General features: G+C 36.7%; 1 protein-coding gene across 1 annotated transcript in view; it reads right to left on the minus strand.

Moving 5' to 3' along the window:
• LOC106142087 (extracellular serine/threonine protein kinase four-jointed) overlaps positions 1-10,256 on the minus strand; it is a 32,687-nt gene extending 22,431 nt beyond the window's left edge. The window contains exon 1 of the mRNA XM_060952978.1: positions 10,055-10,256. The gene's annotated coding sequence lies outside the window, so the exon portion shown is untranslated. The remainder of the gene's footprint in view (positions 1-10,054) is intronic.
• Between the last annotated feature and the right edge of the window lie 1,868 nt (positions 10,257-12,124).

Here is a 12,124-nt window from a genome sequence, read left to right on the forward strand (position 1 = left end):
CTATAATTTATAATAAATACTTATATAGATAAACATCCAAGACCCAGGCCAATCGGAAAAAGTTCGTTTCCAATCATTCCCTCGCCGGGATTTGAACCCGGGACCTCCGGTGTCACAGACAAGCGTACTACCGCTACGCCACAGAGGCGGTCAAACCTTTTCATTAATTATTTAGAAACTAGCTGTGCCCGCGACTTCGTCCGCGTTGAATAGTTATTTTGGGCATCATTGAAGCCCTCAAGGTTTAATAATGTACCCCGTTTTTTTTTCACATTTTCAATTATTTCTTTGCTCTTATAGTTGCAGCGTGATGTTCTATAGCCTAAAGCCTTCCTCGATAAATGGTCTATTCAACGCCAAAATATTTTCTCAATTCGAACCAGTTGTTCCTTTGATAAGCGCGTTCAAACAAACAAACAAACTCTTCAGCTTTATAATATTAGTATAGATGATGAAACTGGAAATATTTGGATCGAGTAAACCCGGGGGCGTATATGTAGCAACGAAGACTTAGTCATAGACGCTCAGATAACGATTTATCATTTACTTTCGCAATAACTGAAAGTCTGGCTCTAGTTTGTCTGTTAATATACATACATACATATAAATCATGTCTATATCCCTTGCGGGGTAGACAGAGCCAACAAGTTTTGAAAAGACCAATAGGCAACGTTCAGCTGTTTGGATAAATAATGGAATTGAGATTACAAGTTACTAGCCCAACGCCTAAAAGAAGAATCCCTAGTTTATAAGCCTACCCCATGAATGTCGTTAAAAGTCTAGTAGACTTTAACGACATTAATGGGAAAGAGATGGAGTGGAACTTTTCTTTTTCTATTAGTGCCGGGAACCACACGGCACTCATTAATTTCTCATACAAAACCAAATTTAAAAATATTCCTTAGAAACTTTTTCTTAAACTAACTAACTAGATTTTCAACAGTTACACCATCTGTTCCTAATCCACAATCAGCCTAAAAAAAGCAACAAAGGGCGTTTTCAAATGTGAAAAAAAAACATGTAAATATAATTCAGTATCGAAAACACGGTCGTATGCGCATGCGCACCTCTATAAATTAGCGCCCCGCGGGGAACAGGCGGGGTATGCTATCGGCTAGGGTTGTACAGACGCGGAATTTAAAGCGGCAAGATACTATTTTTTATTACTTTTCATGCGTGTGCGTGCTTTAAGCTTCAGTAGGTATTAAAAAACTTTTGGCAATGACTGTACACTAACTTTATTATTGAGTCGATGACACTTCGAGGGCAGTGTGTTTGATTGTATGATGATTATGACTATACTAGTTTAGTTTAACGCGCCGTGTGGTTCCCGGTACCAATATAAAAAAGAATAGGGCCACTCCCGTCTCTTCCCCACGGATGTCGTAAAAGGCGACTAAGGAATAGGCTTATAATTTTGGGGCTCTTCTTATAGGTGATGGGCTAGCGACCTGTCACTATTTGAATCTCAATTCTATCATCAAGCCGAAAAGTTGAACGTGACCTATCAGTCTTGTCAAGACTGTTGGCTCTGTCTACCCTGCAAGGGATATAGGCGTGATCGTTTGTTTATATGATACGATATCGCGTATTTTTAAACGGTTTTATTTAGCTCACCCCGTTTGTTTTATTTATTCTTGGGTCAAATTTAGTAATTCAAATTTCACCCTCTTCCTGTCAACCGATTAATCTGAAATTTTGTATACACTTTGGATTTTGGTGACAATATAATTATGTTTATTCATTATCATTATAAATTCAAGATGGCCGCCGTTACAAAATGGCGGATAATTTAGGTTTCATTAATCCCATCAATATGGGTATCAAATGAAAGGGCTCAACAAGCAAAATACAATATACTATAAAAAATTGAAATCCAAGATGGCGGCCTCTACAAAATGGCGGATAACTTAGGTTTTATCAATCCCATCAACATGGGTATCAAATGAAAGGTCTCAACAAGTAGAATACAATTTACTATTCAAAATTAAAATCTAAGCAGTGGGATAAAATGTAGCCTATGTTACTCCTGAAGGTTAAGTCTATCCCTGTGCCAAATTTCATTCAAATCGGTCCAGTAGTTTTTGAGTTTATTCGTTACAAAAACAAATAAAAATAGGTAAAAAAACTTTTTAAGTTAAACGGTTTTATGTTAAACATACATTGCAATGTTTAATATAAATGTACTAAAAACCAAAAAATAAAAAAATAGGTAAAAAAACTTTTTAAGTTAAACGGTTTTATGTTAAACATACATTGCAATGTTTAATATAAATGTACTAAAACCCAAAAAATAATAAAATAGATACAGTCGTGGGAATTATAAACATATGCATAGACTAGACTAAAATAAAACCGTGGGGCACGTCAATTGTCTACAATCGTTGATTAAAATGTTTGTTTTGTAATGTTACACTATAATTAGGCAGTTGTTCAACCGACAACGATGGACGTGTGATAAGTAGGGCTAGAATGTGGAAACAAGTTAGCAAGCTCGATTAAGCGAGTTTTAGGGTTTCATAATGTTGAGCGAGTAGTACTTTTATCATAAGTTTTGTCGATTAAAGACAAACTACGAGCAGTGAAACGATTCCTCGCTAGCCAGCAAAATAGTAAGTAATTTGCGCACCGTATGCGGGCCAACTGCCTAACGACGAATTAAACGATTCTTCTATCGCACATTAAGTCTATAATTTGTAGACAATTGACGTGCCCCACGGTTTTATTTTAGTCTAGTCTATGCATATGTTTATAATTCCCACGACTGTATCTATTTTATTATTTTTTGGGTTTTAGTACATTTATATTAAACATTGCAATGTATGTTTAACATAAAACCGTTTAACTTAAAAAGTTTTTTTACCTATTTTTTTTTAGTCTTTGATTATTGGCACTGTCTACTCCGTTAAGGTTCACGTGTAGGGGGAGCAATAGTTCGCGGCTAGCCCATCGCCTTAAAAAGAATTCCAAGTTTATGAGCCTATCCCTTAGTCGCCTTTTACGACATCGAAAGAAAAGAGATGTGTGGTAGTCCTATTCATTCTTCTACATACATACATACATAAAATCACGCCTCTTTCCCGGAGGGGTAGGCAGAGACTACCTCTTTCCACTTGCCACGATCTCTGCATACTTCCTTCGCTTCATCCACATTCATAACTCACTTCATGCAAGCTCGGCGGTTTCGGGTACTTTTGACCTGACCCTTTACCAGAACGTCCTTCGATGATACGTCAAACGTCGATCGAAGATACGTCATTCTTCTATTATCATTTAACTAGCGACCCGCCCCGGCTTCGCACGGGTGCAAAATTATAAATGTTATTATACATAAAAACCTTCCTCTTGAATCACTCCACCTGTTACAAAAAAACCGCATCAAAATCCGTTGCGTAATTTTAAAGATTTAAGCATACAGACAAACAGACTAAAATAGCGACTTTGTTTTATACTATGTAGTGATATCTTATCAACACGACCGAAGCCGTACTTTCTCTAAGCGGGACCGATTTTACCCATATACAACCAAGACTAGGTTTGGAGCGACCTGTTCCCGTAACTATTACGGCCAGTTTTTACGGAATGCTAGTTTAGTTACGGCCGCAATGTTCTCATAGTTACGGCTTTATCCGTAACGAGGTGGACAGAGCCAACAGTTACGCTCGAAGGCCACGTATATGAAACTGTATTGAGACGGTAAAATGAGTAAGTTTGTTATACCCGTCACTTTAAAATGTCCCAAGTATATTTTTAACTGTAAGCGAATTAAGGACGTCCTGGTAAAGGGTCAGGTCAAAAGTACCCGAAACCGCCGAGCTTGCATGAAGAGAGTTATGAATGTGGATGAAGCAAAGGAAGTATGCAGGGATCGTGGCAAGTAGAAAGAGGTAGTCTCTGCCTACCCCTCCGGGAAAGAGGCGTGATTTTATGTATGTATGTAAGCGAAAAATGTAAATATCAGTCAAAGGAAGGGTGCCTTTGACTGACATTTAAGCACTGTCTACCCCGTAAAGCATAAAGACGTAGGCAAATTAAACAAATAGGCAAGGCTTCTCACAAAGTCCCACGGGAACGTGCCGCGAGCAAAAAAATCATCATTATAACAATACTGACATTTTGCGTAGCGGAATCCTGTTTAGGTACAGATTGATCAATACCTTATATGGAGGTTAGATATAGTTTGAGATGTTCAAAATCTCTTTTCTTTGAAACCAAATCGGACCAAATTATTGAAAGTCATAGCTATATAATTTCGGACATAGATACCGGATTAGAGATATTTATATCTGTGTAGGGTTGTCACAGGACCCTTTTGTGTTGACAAAAAATCTATATGGAGACGGAGACAGGCTGATAGAAATTTAAATTATAGAATTTATGTCGGTCGCTATGCACAAACATACACACAGACAGTCAGATAATTTAAAAATTATGTTTTTGGCTTCTTTTAGTCATACCCATAATCATCCATACATATAAAAAATGTGACCAATGTCTGAAAAGATATTGGCAAAAAATCTAAATATGATTTTTCGTAAAACTAAAACTAGCTACTTAAAAAATATATATTATAAACTAAAATTTAATTTACAAATTGTACAATCCCCGCATAGCATCAACCGAAATTACCGCGAGAACAGCATTTCTTTGTTTTACGACGGGCGAAGTCGCGGTCGGAAGGCCTGTATGAACGTAACTTAATAAAATTAAGGACGTTATGGCAAAAGGTCAGGTCAAGTGTACCCGAAACCGCCGAGCTTGCATGAAGAGACTTATAAATGTGGATGAAGCGTAAGAAGCATGCAGAGATGCGTGGCAAGTGGAAAGATGTAGTCTCTGCCTACCCCTAAGGGGATTGGGATTGATTATAACGTTACGTAGGTACGTGAAAATTAAAAACAAACTTTTGACAACCCTACCAAAATAATCTAAACCAACCATCTTCCTTTGTTGCGGAATCACGAATCTATGTTTTTTATCTGTGCTCGTCATCGATTGGTCAGGTTCGTTATGGAGGTCAAGAGGGTCACACGTAATACAGGGGTCTTTAGTAAGTATGTTATAGTTTAGTTTAGATTCAAATGCATATTTAGTTTTCCGTGTGGTTCCCGGCACCAATACAAAAAAGAATAGGACCACTCCATCTCTTTCCCATGGATGTCGTAAAAGGCGACTAAGGGATAGGCTTACAAACTTGGGATTCTTTTTAAGGGCGATGGGCTAGCAACCTGTCACTATTTGAATCTTAATTTTATCTTAAAGCCAAATAGCTGAACGTGGCCTATCAGTCTTTGCAAGACTGTAGGCTCTGTCTACCCCTCAAGGGATATAGACGTGATTATATGTATGTATATATTTAGTTTTACAAATATCTACTCGTATTACCTAGTGCACTAATATTAAAAAGTTGTTAAGTTTATAACTTCGTTTACATATAATTACGACTTTATACCTTACGGGGTAGACAGAGCCAGCAGTCTGGAAAAGAACGAAAGGCTACGTGCAGACTGTATAGCTTAATGATGGAACTGATATTCAAATAGCGACTATTCAGCTTTATAATATTAGTATAGATTTACTTACGGGCCATTTGAAAAAAGACAACATCTTTCCACTTTCCAATTAACTTAAACAAACACATCAAGAACATATATACATACATATCGTCACGTTTATATCCCGGGGTATTATATTGCGGGGTAGACAGAGCCAACAATCTTGAAAACACTGAATGGCCACGTTCAGCTATTTGGCTTAATGATAGAATTGAGATTCAAATAGTGACAGGTTGCTAGCCTATCGCCTAAAAAAGAATCCCAAGTTTGTAAGCCTATCCCTTAGTTGCCTTTTACGACATCGATGGGAAAGAGATGGAGTGGTCCTATTCTTTTTTGTATTGGTGCCGGGAGCCACACGGCACTAACATAACACACCATTTTCTCCGCAATCGTGTAACAGGCGCATGACTGCTCAATAATTAATTTTAATTATATTACATACAATACAATAAATAATTAAATTAGCCCCTATCTTATACATTCTTTAACATCACTAAACCATGTCAGAGACTCAAAAAACTCATTCCCCATACTCGAAATCGGTCAAGTGTGAGTCGGAATCGTGCATATTAGGTTCCGTTGTATGATGAAATTAAGGACGTCCTGGCAATAGGTCAGGTCAAGAGTACCCGAAACCGCTGAGCTTGCACGAAGACAGTTATGAATGTGAATGTAGCCTCTGCCTACCCCTTCATGTCCAAGACCATGACCATGTCAAAGACTCAAAAAAACTCATTCCCAGTAAATCTCGAAATCGGTCAAGTGAAAGTCGAACTCATGCATGATAGGTTTCGTGCCATAGTTACATAGAAATTTTATCAGGATTACATACATACATACATAATCACGTCTATATCCCTTGCGGGGTAGGCAGAGCCAACAGTCTTGAACACACTGACAGGCCACGTTCAGCTGTTTGGCCTTATGATAGAATTGAGATTCAAATAGTGACATGTTGCTAGCCCATCACCTAAAAGAAGAATCCCAATTTTATAAGCCTATCCCTTAGTCGTCTTTTACGACATCCATAGGAGTGGTCCTGTTCTTTTTTTATTGGTGTCGGGAACCACACGCAAGGGATATAGACGTGACTATATGTGTGTATGTATGTATGTTAATTAAAAAATCGTTTACCATTCTGGTTTGATAGCGAAAAAAAAAACAGTGCGTGCCAACTGCTTATCATTAAAGACGACCAAAGGAGAGGCTTTCAGACCTTGGGATTGCGATCTAAACATACATCAAATCCCGCCTCTTTCCCGGAGGAATTAGCAATGACAATCCTATTTCCACAACCCCAGCACTCTTCCGCTTCATCCACATTTATCAATCTTCACGCCAGCTGGTCGGTTTAAGTTTGACCCTACTCGTGATCAATTTTTTTTAACAATCGAATTGTAAGTTCAAAGCTTTGTCGGGGACGTTTTTTTTCAAAAGACACGACTCGCACGCCCGACTACGAGCTTTGAGCTTTTAAGTTCATGTCACACGGCATTGAACCGATAAATATGAAAAAAATTGTCGTGACCGTTTGACCTACCCCATAATTTGGGGTCATGCGATGAAATTGTTGGCTGAATGACAAAAGATTTCTTGTACTTCTCAATTTAGGGTACCGTTGCAAATGGAACCTTTAGTTTTCATCACGTTTGCCTTTTTGTATGTATTTCACAAACATGCCGTGTGGTTCCCGGCACCAGTACAAAAAAGAATAGGACCACTCCATCTCTTTCCCATGGATGTCGTAAAAGGCGACTTAGGGATAGACTTACAAACCGTTTTTTTAGGCGATGGGCTACCAACCTATCACTATTTCAATTTAAATTCTTTCATTAAGCCAAATAGCTGAACGTGGCCATTCAGTCTTTTTGAGACTGTTGACTCTGTATACCCCTCAAGGGATATAGACGTGACCATTATGTATGTATGTATGTACATACTTACATAATACCTATGTATAATAACGTTTATGTCCCTTGCGGGGTGCACAGAGTCGACGGTGTTGAATAGATTGACAGGCCGTGTAAGTACGGCTATATTGCGATTCAAATACTAGATTAATTGCCCATTGCACAAAAAAAAGACAAGTTTATAGATAAGCATTACCCTCAATCGCCATTTACGACATCCATGAGAAAGGTGGTTCTATTCTAAAGTGCCAGAAACCACACGGAACCAATGTTTCATAAAAATAACTTGTTGTAACGTAAACATACAAACATACACATTATAGCTTTTAATTAATCGCTGATACGGTGTGTTGAACAAGATGTGTAAAGATTAAGACCTCGCTTATAACTGGTCTAATTACGTATAACAACTGTAATTATGTAATTCCGTCTGCTTAATTTGTATACGGACTAATTTTATTAGCAATCATTTTAACGCGGGAGTAAAAAAAAGAGTTTTATTCGACATTAAAAAAAGAGTTGTATTCGACATTCAAAAAAAGAGTTGTATTCGACATTCAAAAAAAGAGAGTTGTATTCGACATTAAAAAAAAGAGTTGTATTCGACATTTAAAAAAAGAGAGTTGTATACGACATTAAAAAAAAAGAGAGTTGTATTCGACATAAAAAAAAGAGTTATATTCGACATTAAAAAAAAACGAGTTGTATTGGACATTAAAAAAAAAGTGTTTTATTCGACATTAAAAAAAAGAGTTGTATTCGACATTAAAAAAAAAGAGTTTTATTCGACATTAAAAAAAAGAGTTGTATTCGACATTTAAAAAAAGAGAGTTGTATACGACATTAAAAAAAAAGAGAGTTGTATTCGACATTAAAAAAAAAAGAGTTATATTCGACATTAAAAAAAACGAGTTGTATTGGACATTAAAAAAAAAGTGTTTTATTCGACATTAAAAAAGAGAGTTGTATTTTTATTAAAAACTAGCCTTAACCCGCGCGATTTAGCGCCACTGCGCTACCTACATACATAAGAATAACACGAGAAATTTAGGTATAAGAGGTAGCCTTAGCCGTAGATCGGAAACGGAAGTGCGGTGTGAGGATGCCTAGAACTTTATTAAGACTTACTTGTAAGACATCATATAAGATGTTGCATTACATTGAAACTAACATATTTAAATTTCAATTATTATTGGACTCAAGTATTTTTTTTTTATTGGTTATATAGTATAACGATTATTTACTTTTACGCGATTAGCTGTCACTATTCAAATTCAAAATTCAGAATCTTATTCGTCATAATTATGGGACACTACAATATGTAGGTAAATTGACGTCCGGTGAAAATGCTGCAGTGTAGTTTGTTCCGCCGCTTCTTTTGCACATGCGCTTTGGAAGCGGTTATAATTAGATTTAAGTGATGTGACGTCAATAAGTGATACCTTTTATCCAATTTTGAAACTAAATCTATTCTATTCTATCACTTAGGTAATAATTGTCATATCTTTTGGTTTTACAACATTGGTTACATCAAATAACTATTTTTCTATCTCAAAACCATAATTAAGCCATACAGATAAAGGAACTATAAATAATACGTTTTATGAAATGAAATGAAATGAAATGTTCTTTATTTACTTGAAACATGGCTTACTACTTTTACTTTAGCTTATAATTATGAAACAAGTTATAATTTTGATGAAGTTACCAGACTTTCAATACTGAAGTTAAATAATTAAACTACACCGTTTTCTTAAAAGAAACATTACGACTGATATCACATTGACTGGCCATCTAAAACTGCTGTAACTATTTTAATGAAACTTATAACTTTGACGGCCTCTGTGGCGCAGTGGTAATGCGCTTGTCTATAACTCGAGGGTACCGGTACCGGATTCAAATCCCCGGCCAAGGCATGATAAATATCTTTGATTATACCCGATTAATTTCTGCTATAAAATAATAAGAAAATTTCCCAAAAAATTACGCTTGTTGTAAGTTATTCATATAAAAGACATCAACTAATTTATCCTATGTAACAAAAGTCAGATGACTGTGTGTTAAAAATTATTAAAGAAAACTAAGCTAATTTTCTGCCCATATGTTATATTATTATAAAACAATGGACAGTGATTGATTTTTATAAACAAATATTTTTTTAAATAAAATATAATTTTAATAAATCTTCACAACAGGTCCCGTAACACTAATTTGGTAATTTCTATCTTATTTAAAATATTATGATAATAACCAAGAGCAAAATCCTACTAATCCTATTAATATTATAAAGGCGAAAGGTTGTAATATGTCAGTATGGATGCTTGTTACTCTTTCACGCAAAAACTTTTGAAGACCCAGAATAACATATAGGCTACTTTTTATCCCGGAGTTCCCGCGGGATTGATTCCACGTGGACGAAGTCGCGGGCGGCCTCTAGTTATCAATACTTCTTTATTAATAAACACGATTTCTCTACCAACGTATAAAATATCTTATAATAAGATTCTATCGGTAACGCGTGACAGTAAAATATAAAAGAGACATAAAAAATGACATATCATAAAAAAAAAAACAATAAGCACAAACCTGATATGAAATTCCAAACATTATTTTTATTGAAGTCTCGATAAATTCCACGTCGAAAATGCACAATCACAGCACTGACTGTTTAAATAAAAAATAAAATATCACAATCGTTGTCTTTTTGTATATATTTATAATAAAAACGGGATCACAACTCGTAAAAAGAATATTCGAAAATCGAAAAAAATTAAACGTCCGCTCCGCACCAGCGCTAAAGCACAACTGCTATTTTCAATAAGAATTAGTCTGAATAAGACCTGCTTTTGTCCCGCTTCCTCGCGCTCTACGCTATACGTTAGAACGGGACGGGCATAATGGCATGCATTATGGTATCGTGTCGTTTTTTTTACCAAGGATCTATATAGTGATCTATAGATCATTATACCCCGTGAGTTATGCCGCCGACCATGCCTGATTCATTGATGGTCTATCAGAAAACCGATAAAAATTTTAGTATTTGATTTTTAAAATTATTGAATTGTTATTTGGTTAGTGCCGTGTGGTTCCCGGCACCATTACAAAAAAGGATAGGACCACTCCATCTCTTTCCTACGGATGTCGTAAAAGGCAACTAAGGGATAGGCTTATAAACTTGGGATTCCTATTTTAGGCGATGGGCTAGCAACCTGTCACTATTTAAATCTCAATTCTATCTTAAAGCCAAATAGCTGAACGTGGCCTATCAGTCTTCAATTCTCTCTCTTTCTATCTAGTCTACAAGACTGTTGGCTCTGTCTACCCCACAAGGGATATAGACGTGATTGTGTGTGTGTGTATTTGGTTATATAGGCGTAAAATTTTAAGGTTACCGCTATGTTGACGGATACAGCGGTAGTGCGCTTGTATGTGATACCTGAGGTCCAGGGTTCGAATCCCGGTAAGAACATGATGAGAAACGAAGACGAACTTTACACAATCCCTGCATACTTCCTTCGCTTCATCCACATTCATAACTCTCTTCATGCAAGCTCGTCGGTTTCGGGTACACTTGACCTGACCCTTTGCTAGAACGTCTCTGAATTTTTCATTTGATTAAGCTAAATGTATTTACAACCTATCACTATTTGAATCTCAATTACATAATTGCCGTGTGGTTCCCGGCACCAATACAAAAAAAAAATTGGAGACCCGCTCTATGTCGTAAAAGGCGACTAAGAGATAGGATTATAAACTTGGGATTCTTCTTTTAGGCGATTGGCTCGCAACCTGTTACTATTTGAATCGCAATTCTATCATTAAGGCAAACAGCTGAACGCGGCCTACCAGTCTTATCAAAACTGATGGCTCCGTCTACCCCGCAAGGGAAATAGACGTTATTATTAGCATGCATGTAAGTTCCATCATTAAGCCATGCAGCTGAACGTGACCTTTACAAAAGACCGTCGGCTCTGTCTACCCCGTAAGGTATTGTTATATAAAAAAAAAGCTCCAAAACTATGACATTTCACCTAAAATGCTGGGAACACCCACAAACACTTTAAGTTTTTTCAGAATGACGTCATACATTAAAAAAAAACAAAATTAAATCGTTAAGTCGGGCGGTGCCACCCCGGTTATCTAGTGAGTCGTAGAAAAAAACGGTCAAGCGTGAGCCGCTTTTAACGTTAGGGTTCAAAAGCGAAAGTAATTGAAACTTTGCATTTTTCTTCATATTATAAACGAATACACTTAATAAATAATATTATACGTACATACATACATATAATCACGTATATATCCCTTGCGGAGTAGACAGAGCCAACAGTGTTAAAACGATTGATAGGCCACGTTCAGCTGTTTGGCTTAATGATAGAATTGAGATTCAAATAGTGACAGGTTGCTAACCTGAAGCCTATCTCTTAGTCGCCTTTTACGACATCCACGGGGAAAGAGATGGAGTGGTCCTATTCTTTATTCTATTGGTGCCGGGAACCACACGGCACTATCTTGACCAAATATGGAACGTCCTGGCTATAGGTCAGGTCAAGAGTACCCGAAACCGCATGAGGTTTGGAGAGAATTATGAACGTGGATGAAGCGAAAGATGTATGTAGAGATCGTGGTAAGTGGAAAGATGTAGTAAATAGTATGTTA

Source organism: Amyelois transitella, chromosome 30, assembly GCF_032362555.1.
Source record: "Amyelois transitella isolate CPQ chromosome 30, ilAmyTran1.1, whole genome shotgun sequence".
NCBI lineage: Eukaryota > Metazoa > Arthropoda > Insecta > Lepidoptera > Pyralidae > Amyelois > Amyelois transitella.